Consider the following 12,347-nt stretch of genomic DNA (forward strand, 5'->3'; position numbering starts at 1 on the left):
CAATTATGCAAGGGATACCCCTGCCTATCATACTCTAGCCAAAACTAAAAAAAATGGTTTTAGATATTCCTTAACCACTTCAGCCCTCACATCTGTTACACTCCCTATGGACCAGAGCATGTTTTCACATTTCTGCTATGTGCCTGTTTATTCACCAATAACTTGTCATTACTTAAGGTAATAAAGCAATACATACATAGTTTTTTTAGGTCAAACAAAGGTTTTTTTCTGTGATATTGCTTTTATTTTTATGCAATTCAAAAAAATGTAACAACTCAAAAAAGCATGTTTTTCTATTTTGATTAGCTAAAACAAATATTGTTGCTGTAGATAAAAATTCTTCCTTTTATTTTAAAAATTGTTATGCTCAAAATGACAAAATACAATTATGATTCAGGTTCAAAACATTGTAAAGTTATTTATGCCTTAAATAAAGGCGCTTTTTTTTTTTCATTTTGCCTTTAAATGAATAAAAACGAAAGAAGTTTAAATATTAAAAGTTGACGCTGAGCCTGGGAAGCGGAAGGAGCAGAGCTGTGTGCTGGAGACGTACAGATAAAATAATAAGTGCTGGGGGGCGTGGCCAACCGTAGTGGAAGATGGCAGCATAGAAGAAGAGATCAGGACTCGTTTCCACAGCAGGGCATAGCGACAAGGCACAGGGGAACGATAACGGAAGATTTCTTCTTCTACGCTTTCCTCAGTCACCCAGGATCAATATGAACAAACGTAAACACAAAGGGGGGCCGCGGAAACTTACTGATTTCTTCAAAACAGCCGGCCCTCACGGACGCCAGAAAGATGGCGGCGGCTCGTCTCGAGTAACGGCCTCCTTCACCCCCCTTTTATTTAAATAAACTTAATACTACCTACTACCATCAAGGAAATAGGGCTAGTAAATTACTAGCCAACAAGCTTAAACTCCAACAGTCCAAATCCAAAATAGCATGTATAATTCATCCAAGTACTCGACAGAAACTATATAACCCCAAAGATATAGCCGAAGCTTTTCAATCATATTACTCCTCACTTTACAATTTAAAAGACGACCCTAATACGACCCAACCGAATTTAGGTTCCATTGAGAAATTTCTGCAATATTAAAAGTTACAAAAATAGAAATAAACAGGAAAAAAATCAACAGGAAAATAGAGCAATAATAATAAGGGGAGAGGGAAAAAGGGTAGGAAAGAGTTAATTAAGGCTGAGTCAGGTAAACTATGGGTCACTAAGGGGTGATAGATAGATAGATAGATAGATAGATAGATAGATAGATAGATAGATAGATAGATAGATAGATAGATAGATAGATAGATAGATATTTTATTTGTAATTTTTTTGTACTTGTCTAGGTTTTTTAACTGACATAATATGCAGATAGAGGCTCATCCCTTTGATCTGCATAAATGAAACCTGGTGACACAAGGTCTGTATAGATTTATTAACAGTCTAGTACTGAAGTGCTTAAAGGAGAACTATGAGGTGAGTGCTTTTCACTCACCTCATAGTTCTAGCCGACCTGTCCCAATGAGACTGTCACAGGTCGGCTCAGTAGATCGGGAGGTGAGCGAACACATACCGGCGTTCGCTCACTTCTCGATCCTGTCACGGCTCTCTGCCGTGACAGGGGAGGGGCTGGATTCCCCCCTCCCCTCTCCGATCCTCCAGCGCTCACTGGTGGAACGGACGGGGGAGGGGGTGGGTACAGCTGGCTCTGCCTCAAGATAGGCAGAGCCAGCTGTCAGTCATGCAGCTGGACGGATCCAGACATAATTGTCGGGATCTGCTTCAGCTGCGGCGTCTCAGTATACCGCTGGCTGTAGCTCGCGGTATACTGAGCTTAGGGTGACAGGAGGACGCTAGTTTGTGTCCTCCCATTAACCTAAAGAGAACTATGGGGAAAAGCCCTAACCCCATAGTTCTCCTTTAATGAAATTATCCATGATGTAGTACTATCATTTTCTTTATTTTAATTTACTTGTACATTGCGGATACAGCTGAGCAGCAGAACATTTTATGGCTTACTTTATATGGCCTGGGAATTTCCGGCTTCTTGATCTTTATATATATCAGGCCAGCAATTGTTGTACCGTAGAACATCCAGGCTGTAAAGCTGAATGTAGACAAGAGAACAAGATTACAGTAATCAGGATATATCACTGCGCAAAATGAAATGTCTCGGCAGAAGAAAGAACAGAGATGGCTGGAATAAAAGGAAGACGATATAAGAACTAAACACATCATAAAGATTGCAACAACTTGGAGAACAGGCGGAGAGGACCTTCTACATTGTAGGGGCATTATAGGTGGCCTAAAATTGATCATCATTTTTTTTGGCCTGAATTGACATTAAAGTGACACCAAACTCAGGAGTTAAATCTTAAAAATACATCTAAGTGCCTTAATTATTAACAGAAATGTGTCTTATTTGTGTATCACTCGGCTGTAGATCCTCCAATCATCTCTGAATTGCTGCTGACACCGTCCTTCCTTCTGGAGGGTGACTACTTTTGTTCCCCATGCTCCCTGTGTGTGTTGTAAAGTAGTCACCGCTCCAAGCTCGCTCCTGTGATGGACTACAATCTCAATACAAATTAGTAGACTAAACATGAGGATTGTAGTCCATCACAGGAGTAAGCTTGGAACGGTGGCTAGGTGTTTCTTGAGAAGACCGGTGCTCCTGACATTGCAGTCTCAATTGTTTTCCTGGGGGGGAGGCTCAGTGCCAGGCTGACACCACTCTCTTTTCAAAAGTAGAGCATTTGTTTTAGAATCTATTGCAGGGGTAGGCAATCTTGGCATTCGATCATGCCTCTGCCTCTTGGAGTCAATCCATAGAGGCTGTCAGAGTCTTGCAATGCCTCTTGAAATTTGTAGCCTCACCAAAGCTGGAGTGCCGAGGTTGCCTATCCCTGACCTATTGTGTTCAAGGCTAATAGCCTGGAAAGTGAACATGTGAAGGGCAAAGAGATTCCGAGGATGAAATGTGTTCACCTACCTGAAGAAGTTTATAATGGTGCTGAATCAGAGGGAATGATCATTACTAATGCAATGGCAGTTGTTAAGATGAAGGCAGGGGAGGGTGTGAGCCGTTTCACGTGAACCATCGAGAGAATATTTGGCTGTAGGTGAGATTTTTCACAATGATTGTAAGAAAAAAGAGTGCATTTAAAACAATTAACATTATCATAAAGACCCTGGTTCTGGCACACCCAGACACACAGATACGCACTAGAGCTGCTGGGCCTGTATGGTTGGTGCAGAATAAGAAATGTACAGCACAGTGTATAGAATGATGTAGTGTGGGATATAACATACACAATAAGTGTACAGATGAGGCAGCATAGACTATGGAATGTAAAAAGCCATGCCCAGGGGCTGGGGAAAAAAGGGGGATCTTAAATTCAGATCCCGATTGCCATTTGGGTCTAGGAGCCTCAGCTTTAGTATTATATGTATATACTGTATATGGCTCCCATTTTGATGTAACAAAAATTTGTGTTCAGACCCATTCGGATGAATTAAACCGAAAAAAACATCTCTGATTGGCCAGAAAAGTCACATGTCCGATTCAGTTTAGTTTTTGAACGAAATGCGGACAGGATCCGAAATTCGGAAATGGAAATTCGGATTCAGACACATTCGGATGCATTGGCATTCAGAAATTCTGATGTGTCCGAATGTCAAATTTTCTGAAAAGTTGTCCGAATTTTCATTTGGAACAAAATGAATCGCACATGTCTAACTACTACCAAGCTATTTTGTTCTGAGATTTTGTAATGTTTTGAGTCACAAATTATAAAGACTTAACAAAAAGGCCTACCAAGTGACCCTCTCTGGCTGCAACATAGCACACACGTCCTCCACTGAAGAAGACTCCATTTGCAGAGCCAAAAGTAGAAAGTGCCACACCAAGAGATATTATCCAAGTCCAGCTTCCCAGAACCTTCAGTCTGCAAAAAAATTACTGTGAAACATAACTGACATTGACACCAACAAAGCAGATTGTTTTTCAAATGTACCAATGGTAGGAGACAGGCAGAAGATACAAGGTCCAGTGCCACCTCCCTGAGAACACATTGTCCTGCAACACGGAGCAGATGAGAGGTATTGACTGCAGATAAACTAAGACTGGCGGTTGTTGAAGAATACATCAAATAAACTATTATGTCGCAGTGGAAATAGACTCTATTACTTTTCCTTTATTTCATTTCTCGTTTTTTGTTTTAACTGTTTCTCAGTCGTTTTCATTCCTCATATATAACACAACATAAGGGTCTGCAATACTTGTTAGTATTGTCTGAGATGGCTAATGTCACCCAACAATTGCCTGCACCCATGTCCATTAATAAAAGAAGGAACTCGATTGGATCCCACTCACTAGTTGACCCAATGTTAATTGGTGTGAGCAGGGCAAGGTCCTGGATGCAGCATGGGCTAAAAAGTAAACTAAAACAAGTCTAAAGAGTCCAAAATGCCCCTTCACCACTTCATTAGTTGAGCAGATCATTGGATCAAAGAGCCATAGTGAAGGTTCCTATGAGTAATCCAAATCTTGGTCAAATGTTCTTATTAACCAAAGTCAATCTACTCATAACTATATATAAAAATATGGAGATTTTAAATGATAAAATGATTAACAGGGTTATTCACAAAAGGGTGAAGAGTTTGGAGAAGACAGGAGAAGTGAACAATTTAGGACAATATAGCTGATCTGGAAAAATTCTCCAATTCATCACACTTTCCATTTCAGCTATGTTCTCCTACATCGTTCACTTCTCCTGCCTTCTCCAGACTCTTCACCAATTTGTGAATAACCCTGTTAGTCATCTAAAAATAAAGAAGCTATTGATGGAAAAATTAGTGAGCAATTTGGATGTATGATATGAATGAGCTAGCTTTCTTCCCCAACATATACAGTAGCATGTGACATAGAGACCTTAGATTGTAAGCTCCTTGAGGGCAAGGACTGATGTGAATGCGCTCTATGTAAAACGCTACGTAAAATTGTAATAAATAAATAATCAAGAAAGAAAAAGATAGCATTTTATAGTCGTCAACATAACAAATAAACTGACCCCCAGCTAATGGCCACGGCGTCAGAAGAAAGAAATTCCGATGGAGTCATCACTGCAAAATAGCTGATGTTGACCAGAAGATAGATGCATGTTACTAGTGGAATTGCAATCATCACAGCTCGCGGGAGATTCACCTGGAACACAGGCAATAACAGAGTAATAAAGAATCACCATTATGTACTGGTTTTTCATTAGTAATAAAGCAGAACCAAGAAACGTAAAGCAAACCTAATTTACTCAATTAGTAGGCATTTGGGAGGCAGGATATGGGCAATAAAGTGTGCAATAATGTACCAATCAGCTGTAAAATGCATGCATGCAGCACTCAGGTTCAGATCACATGACTGGTAACCCAAACACCAGATCATGTGACCTGCAGCAGATGTTATGGCTTATTGTTGCAAATCCTAAAAACCGGCAAGTCATTGTGCATCAATGTGTGCTTCTAAATGCATGCATATTCAAATTGAAAGCATGTGAATGGGGCTTTATTGTAAAAGCAACCAAATGGTTTCCAAGCTGGACTGCATAGATTTGTGGAAAGCCTGGACATTCTGTGAAAGGTGGTAGGTAAAACAGATGACTGGTGGAGTTACAAACAGGAGGATCCCCATCAGTCAGTAGCTGGGGGCATGTTGACAAACTTTCTTTCTAACAGTGGAAATATCTGTTTGACCAGTTATGTTTTCTGTATAACCTGCAGAGAAATGACGTGGAATATCATGGTGATATATTGTAAAGAAGAAATACGAAAATTACAGCATATGGTAGGTAAGCACTGTGATGGAACTGTGAGCCGGTATCATGTGAAAATCAGGCTTCATAACCAGAGCCTGTCCAAACACTCACCAGAAGTGGAGGAGGGGCTGTACCTATAACAGGTGGGCATCTTTACGGCAGATTGTCTTGTTGCTGTACAGCCTGTGGTCTCTCTCATGCAGGTTACGATTGTCTCTACTTAGTAAACACACCACACATGTTAAGTTGTAATACACATCTACCATCTCAAGCTCACCCAATGGCAGGGGCTTAGGTGCTCCAAGATTCATGGGCACCACAGTCCACAGGAGGTAAGGCTGGGCAGTACCATTTGTTTCTATTAGAAGAACAGGACTTAGCCTGGCTAAGAGCTGTTAGTGACCAAGCAGAAGTGTGTTTTCGGTAAGAAATGTAGATGGAGAAAGCATCTAGAAAAATAAAGTTATAAAAGCCATCTACCACCTCAAGCTCAGCCAATGGCGAGGGCTTAGGTGCTCCAAGATCCATGGGCAGATGAAGAAGGCATAGAAGCAAAAGCTTCATGCATTCACTTTTATTGTTTTAAAGAACTCAAAAAATTCTGATAGGTTGTTACATTTCTTTTGCCTTATTAAATACACCTATATATCTATAAATCAATAAGGGGCAATCATTAGCAAGGATGATCACTTTTCTGATTGACTGCTTTGGTCCTGCAGTTAGCATGTTTCTCTTTGCCTTGCTAGAAAGAACTCAACTCACAAATGTCTTGTTTCATTTTTGGTATAGTGGAACAGGTTTAGGTCCCACACTGGGCTGTCCAAGACTAAGAAAGTAGAGCACATATCTTCACCATTTTAGTTTGTAGTTTCACCAGAAGAAAGATCTTTGGAGGCTAACTGCAGAACCCATTAAATTCCCACCTACAGTGCATGTTTGGCAGGTAACCCCACATGTGAAGATTGTGCACAGGTGAAGTTATAAGTGTCTCAGGAATGCAGACTTGCTAGCTCTTTTAATATCCAAAAAATATACACCATTGGTGCAATCTGAAGACAGGTTTGGGAAACTGCTCTTGTAGGCAAATGGTACAAAACCATTGGACAAGAAATACGCTGATCAAGTTTTAATATCTGTTATGTTATACCCAACTACTCATTTGAATGCAGTCCTACCCTTCATTCACAGAGTGTCCCTGGAAATGCGAGTCTGCTAGTTAGTATGCACTTCTATAATGTATTAATGATGTACGGTGCATTAACTAACCTCTGGATTTTTCAATTCTTCTATCACTGGATTCAGATTGTTCCATCCGTCATAAGACCAGAGTCCTTGATAAAAAGCCACTCCAACTGGACCAAAACCTACAGCTGTATTTTCAAAGGAATTCTGGAAGACCTGAGTGTTTCCTTTGGCCAACAGAACCATACCACCCACAGTTATGGCCAGCAAGACCACCAATTGGCAGCTGTGAAGAAGTTCATCAAAGAAGCAGAAAGTCTGACATTGAGGCAGTTGATGATGCTCAGAACAAGGATGCAGACAGTTGCTGTGCACTTCACCACTACCTGTGGTGGTGGGCAGTTCTGGTAGAAGGTTGCCATAACATATTCAGCAAAACCAAACGAGATAGCAGCTATGCTCGCAGGTCTTACTACAAAGACCGATGTATATGCCAGTAGGAAAGCTGGTAAGATGCCAACATTCCGTAAAATATAAATGTATTCCCCTCCAGATTCCTTTATGACAGTACCAAGTTCAGCATAGGAAAGAGCACCCAACATCGCCAGAATGCCACCGGCTGCCCATATTAAAAGACTGGCTCCCGGGCTGCCCATGTAGAAGAGGACCCATTGAGGAGACATGAAGATACCAGAGCCAATCATGGTGCCAGCTATTAGTGAGACACCACTAACAAGGCCAAGCTCACGTTTGAGATGTAGTTTTTGTGTTCCATGTTCCATTTTCCTATCACAGGATGAAGATGAATCTCTTTTTATTCTTTCCTGCATCGTGGATTGTCAGAGTCTTCCTAATTCTCTGCACTTTCACAGCTAAAGAGTGACAATTGACACCAGTGTTAATCATTCCAAAGAATATCACAGGTCCTATATTGCTACAGTTAATGATCTATTCAGGTGAACCAGCAATGCATATTTCCAAAAGCAATGAGGCAGCATGTATGCAAAGATCTGTATGGTATATGCTTTCAATGTAGGCTACTAGGACGGCATGTACAAGGCTCTTCAACCATGGAATCTTAGAAATTCCAGCATGCTGTCGAATGAAAGATGCTACAGGGCAAGCGTGGCTTATACTGGAAGCTGTAGCTGCCCAAAAACAGGGGACATACACTTTTCCTGTGTTCCTCCTACCTAAACCTACCCTCCTTAGATTGGGACAGGACCTCATGGGCAGTGTGACTGAAAATTTCCTGTTTAGGTTAAGCGTTCACTGTGGTGCCCTTACATGGTCTTCCATCAATGTTAAAGTGTATTCAAAACCAAAATGTTTGTTTTTAGTTTTAGTGTAGCAGGATTAAAATCTGACAAGTTTGTATTTCTGTCTGTGTCACCTCTAGGCAGATTTTGTACAACCAAAACGTGTAATAGAGGCACAATTGCTGACAAGATTACTCGCATGTCAATATCTTCAGTTTCATTTCAAGTTCAGTAATGCAGAAAAGCCTGTTTTCGTTTTTTTTTTATTATTCAGAGATCCAGCCCTGTACTTCCATCATTTGGTTTCCATACCCCCAGGGGGAATGGATACCAACTTTTAAGAACTCCTGTTTTATGAGATCTGTATTTTAAAAATACACTATATTGCCAAAAGTATTGGGATCCAAGTCTTAATCCGTATTGTTCAATATTGAGTTGGCCCGCCCTTTGCAGCTATAACAGCTTCAACTCTTCTGGGAAGGCGTCCACCAGGTTTAGGAGTGTGTCTATGGGAATGTTGGACCATTTGTGAGGTCAGGTACTGATGTTGGACGAGAAGGCCGGGCTCGCAGTCTCCGCTCTAATTCATCCCAAAGGTGTTCTATCGGGTTGAGGTCAGGACTCTGTGTAGGCCGGTCAAGTTCCTCCACCCCAAATTCGCTCATCCATGTCTTTATGGACCTTGGTTTGTGCACTGGTGTGCAGTCATGTTGGAACTGGAAGGGGCCATCCCCAAACTGTTTCCACAAAGTTGGGAGCATGAAATTGTCCAAAATGTCTTGGTATGCTGATGCCTTAAGAGTTCCCTTCACTGGAACTAAGGGGCTAAGCCCAACCCCTGAAAAACAACCCCACACCATAATTCCCCCTCCACCAAACTTTACACTTGGCACAATGCAGTCAGGCAAGTACCGTTCTCCTGGCAACCACCAAACCCAGACATGTCCATCGGATTGCCAGACAGAGAAGCGTGATTCGTCACTGCAGAGAACACGTCTCCACTTCTCTAGAGTCCAGTGGCGGCGTGCTTTACACCACGGCACCCGCCGCTTTGCATTGCACTTGGTGATGTAAGGCTTGGATGCAACGCACTGTTGTTGTGCCAATCTGAAGGCCACACAAAGTTTGGAGGTCTGTAGCTATTGGCTCTGCAGACAGTTGGCGACTTCTGCGCACTGTGCGCTTCAGCATGCGCTGTCCCCACTCTTTCATTTTACATGGCTGAGTTGCTGTTGTTCCCAGTTGCTTCCACTTTGTGATAATACCACTAAAAGGTGACCGCGGAATATTTAGTAGCAAGGACATTTTATGGAACACCTGAACCCAATGATTTGGAGGGGTGTCCCAATACTTTTGGCAATATAGTGTATATTTAAAGGGTGCATTCCCGATGATATGTTTCAAAAGTGTGCTGGGTTTTGTGATAAGAAAGCCCAGCACTACATTCTTACATTTTGGAAGTGTTAATCCACTAATTGCCAGCTTTCCTTTAAGATAATCACAGGATAATGCACAGTAAAGCCAAATCCAACTTGCCAGACTTTACCCTCTAGGAACTTTAACATTCATTTTGTAAACAACAGAGTTAACTTGCACATACATACCGTACAAATACACATTAACACAGGTAGTCTAGTCTAGGCCTTAGCTGAAATATTTGGTATGTTAAATATTAGTCACGTTGGAATTATAAAAACATTAAAACACTAAGGAACAAAACTAAAAAAAACAATAAAACGTATAAATCTGTCATAAGAAAGTGTTTCCTGCATGAGGTCTGAACCCAAAGATTAAACCAAAAAACTGACTTTGTTCGTCGTGATGCAAATTGTATCCAAAACAAGATGTTCAATGAGAAGGACAAATAAAGGAAAACTTCAGCTCAGCCAGGGAAAGCTAGAGCCAGACAGGTCCAAGCTCCTATACAAAATCATCTGAACCTTATGCAAGTCAAGGTAACTACAGACTTAGAGGATACTCTACAACAGGGGTGGCCACAATTTTTTGTGTTGAGATCTACTTTTCAAATGACGAGCTACATGAGATCTACCAACGGAAAAAAAAACCTCCCTCGCTCTCTCTCTTCTGGCTGTCTCTCTTCGCTTTTTCCTGGCTGTCTCTCTTCGCCTTCTTTCCTGGCTGTCTCTCTTCGCCTTCTTTCCTGGCTGTCTCTCTTCGCCTTCTTTCCTGGCTGTCTCTCTTCGCCTTCTTTCCTGGCTGTCTCTCTTCGCTGTCTCTCCTTGCTCTCTCTCCTGGCTGTCTCTCCTCTCTCTCTCTCTCCTTTGTCTCTCCTGTCTCTCTCTCCTGGCTCACCTTGCTGTATTTTGCAAACAGTGCAGTGCAACAGGCTGTGTAAACTAATATTCTTTGATGTAATACATAGCACTTCAACCTCCAGTATCCACCAGAGAGGTGTCAGGGAGCTTGGCTCAGCAGACTCAGGCTAATAGGTAATCATGTGTGCACAGCTAAATAAATATACCAAAATGGAATAAAGGGGCCGCCATTCACACCCTTCATGATCTACCAGCATCAGCTTTGAGAGCTACTGGTAGATCACCTCTACCTAATGGGCACCCCTGCTCTACAACCTTGTAGACACGTGCGATTCGTTTCGGAAAAATGTATTATTTTCATTATTCGGAGATTCGGATGTATCCGAATTTTCGAGTAACAGAAATGACGAATGAAAACCAATCCGAATTTCCATAAAAATACATTTTCGGATGAAATTCGTCAGCGGTAATCTGCACGAAGGGGAATTGATTGACCCAGAAACATTTTCCCAGCCAATCATTGTTGTTTTAACTTGTGACATCCAGCCCCATCCATAAGAATGATGATCAGATGGCCTGATAGCGCCTGCACAGCCAGCATCTTATGTCTGTATTCCCCCTAAAGCATATCAAAACCCAAAAATTTAATATATTGTGGCTTACCAACCCTAAGATGTGGTGGCTGCATTAGTTTTCTTTTTTTTTCCTTTCTGTTCACCTGGTGATCCGACCAGTAAGTATTATTTTTCAACCTCTTTTACCAGACCAAGCTGTCCAGCTAAAGCGGTAGAGAGAGGGTTGGGACAAACCATTTAGCACTGAGAGGGGTGCTTACAACAGTCAGCTTTTATCTATTTAGGTCTAAATTTTACCCAAAAGGATAAAAAAGAAAAAACGTCTTGCTGTAACGGCTTAAAAAGTGTTAGCTGGAGTTTGGATTGAATGTTAGTAAAGTCCATCTAACACCACCCTCCCCACAGGGTGACAGTGCTGATGTTCAAGAGTGGCTCCATTGCATCACTAACATCACCCTGAGACAGGAAGTGTGTTAGTGGTCAGATCATTATGTGAAAATAAAGAAAAAAAGCCTAAAAAATAAAACTAATGCAGCCACCGCATCGATGGACTGGTAAGCTGCAATATATTAGATATTTGTTCTTGGGTTTAGATACACTTTTTAAAGAACACCTTTTATAAAAATGATATACCAAGGGTTCTGTTATTGATTGTTTTATCTTGAAAATACTAATTTCCTGGCTGTCATAACAAAAAGTCTGCTGATAACAGCAGCTGAGGTCAACGTTATTTAGCCCTGTTTGGGTGAAACGCGTCAGTGTGGGAAAGGTCTTGGGCGGACTTTCTGTATCTTTTGCCTAGAACAAGTTTACTTCAAGCTGATGTCATCGGAGTGCGGTTAGATTTGCCCTGATTGCAAAGTTATTTACAAATAAAATCATGTCTTTTTTTATTTTTTTTATTTTGCGCTTTATTTTTAATGTGACACTAAAAACATTAAAAACTAAATACATTTTTTTTAAAAAGGAACAGTTAGAAAGATAGAAATTAACAAAATTAAATCAGCAGGAAAATAATAGTTAAGGGGAGAAGGGGAAAATCAGTTAATTAGGATACATTACAGTAGATTAAGGTTTGATAAAAGGTTAAATAGGAGCAAATAATTTTTATTTTTTGTTTTTTTGTTTGTTTTTACTTGTTATGTTGCTTTAACTGACATCATATGCAGATGGAAGCTCATCCCTTTGATCTGAAGATGAGTGAAATAGAGCCGATACAAAAGTTACAATGTTTCTTGT

General features: G+C 40.9%; 1 pseudogene; it reads right to left on the reverse strand.

Annotated features, from left to right (window-relative positions):
- The window catches only part of LOC108800537, an 8,796-nt pseudogene extending 1,012 nt beyond the window's left edge, over positions 1 to 7,784 (reverse strand).
- Positions 7,785 to 12,347: the final 4,563 nt, after the last annotated feature.

Source organism: Nanorana parkeri, unplaced genomic scaffold, assembly GCF_000935625.1.
Source record: "Nanorana parkeri isolate BGI_ZX_2015 unplaced genomic scaffold, ASM93562v1 scaffold2059, whole genome shotgun sequence".
NCBI lineage: Eukaryota > Metazoa > Chordata > Amphibia > Anura > Dicroglossidae > Nanorana > Nanorana parkeri.